This window comes from Mus pahari, chromosome 21, assembly GCF_900095145.1.
Source record: "Mus pahari chromosome 21, PAHARI_EIJ_v1.1, whole genome shotgun sequence".
In the NCBI taxonomy this organism is placed as follows: Eukaryota; Metazoa; Chordata; class Mammalia; order Rodentia; family Muridae; genus Mus; species Mus pahari.
Window position 1 is genome coordinate 44,957,842 of NC_034610.1, and position 1,453 is coordinate 44,959,294.

Genomic DNA, 1,453 nt, shown 5'->3' on the forward strand with positions numbered 1-1,453 from the left:
GCCATCTTGGTTTTGCCCTGGCTGTTCTTGATTCATTCAATTGTCATCCTCTCATGACCAAATGAAGCCCGCTCAGGGCAAATCCTCATGGCCTCCCTCCTCTCCTCCCCTCTTCTCCTCCTCCCCTTCTTCCCCCCACTCCCCCTCTCTGTCATTAGGATCCCATGACTGGAATCCGAAGTCCTGTTCCTGCCCAGCTATTGGCTGACCTGGTCTTTATTAGCCAATCAGAGGTGATAGACAAGATCAGGACTGCAGTCGGATCTCTGGGCACAGAAATCCGCATCTGAAACACACAGTGCACAAAACCAGCCCCCAACACTAAAGGTACAATGAAGTCCTTGGTTTTTTTCCCAAGTGACCTTTGAATTTAGAGGTTCAGAACTAAGTTGTTTTTTGTTTTGTTTTAATCAGATAAATTTCACACAAGATTATGCATTCTTTTTTTTCTTGCCTCAAGTTTATTCGTGAAAACAGCACAGGACACTGGTCATCTGCAAATACTCTATAGGTAGGTATGTCTCAGAAGTCTGTCTGTCTTCACACTGGAAGGAGCCTTTCCGATGGGGCCTTCACAGGGGCCTGGGCACCTTTGTGTTTAAGCTGGAGCTGCAGCCTGGGCCTTAGCTGGAGCTGTGGCCTTGGTTTGAACCCTAGGCTTTGGTTGGCAGAGCCTCTGTCCTTTGGCCATGTAGCTTTGAATCCGCTTCCCAAGCTTGAGGTGAGCAATGAAAGCCAGGCGGCTGAGTTTGCGGCTGGGGCCCTTTGGCATCTTGGGCTTGACAGCTTAGGCTTCCCAAGGGCCTTGATGGCCTCTGCATGCACTCACTGCCTTTGCGTTGTTGGCCAGCATCTTCTTCAGGCCTTTCTTGCTGTGCTTCTTGGCAAAGTGCATGTTCCTCAGGAACTTGAGGTCAACTCCCTTAAGAGATTTGTATCTTTGTGACTGGGGTTTCTTGATGCCATTTCTGTGCCATTTGTGGGACTGGTTGTGTGTGGTGTGGTTCTTGGACTTGGCCATGGCTACACGGTCACCCACTGCTCCCACAGCGCCTGGGACTGGAAGAGAGATGTATTCATTTTTTTTTTTTAGGACAAAAGTATATTACTAGAGCCCAGGTTTGGTTGATATGCTGACTTGCCCTTCAGAGTAAAAACTGGCTTTTTCTCTGTAGCCTCTATGGGATAGAAAATGGCTCAGGTATTGGAACAATTTGATATAACGTTCAAATCAAGCTGCTGTAACTACTGTGAATGTTTGAAGGCCTATTCACTGTACACGTTGGTTTTTGTGCTGGGAAAATAAACGAGAAGTTAGCAGGCATGTTCTTTCCTTTGTATGAGCATGGTTCAGTTGGATGGGAGATTTGGAGAAATGATCCAAGCTGTGCTGGAGAGCAAAGCTTGTGTTTTCATTTCCTAAGTATGAGAGAGACATGGCTGAATGCAAGAC

At 47.2% G+C, this 1,453-nt stretch overlaps 1 pseudogene; it reads right to left on the reverse strand.

Moving 5' to 3' along the window:
* Positions 1-598: 598 nt before the first annotated feature.
* On the reverse strand, positions 599-1,021 carry LOC110337916 (annotated as a pseudogene).
* Positions 1,022-1,453: the final 432 nt, after the last annotated feature.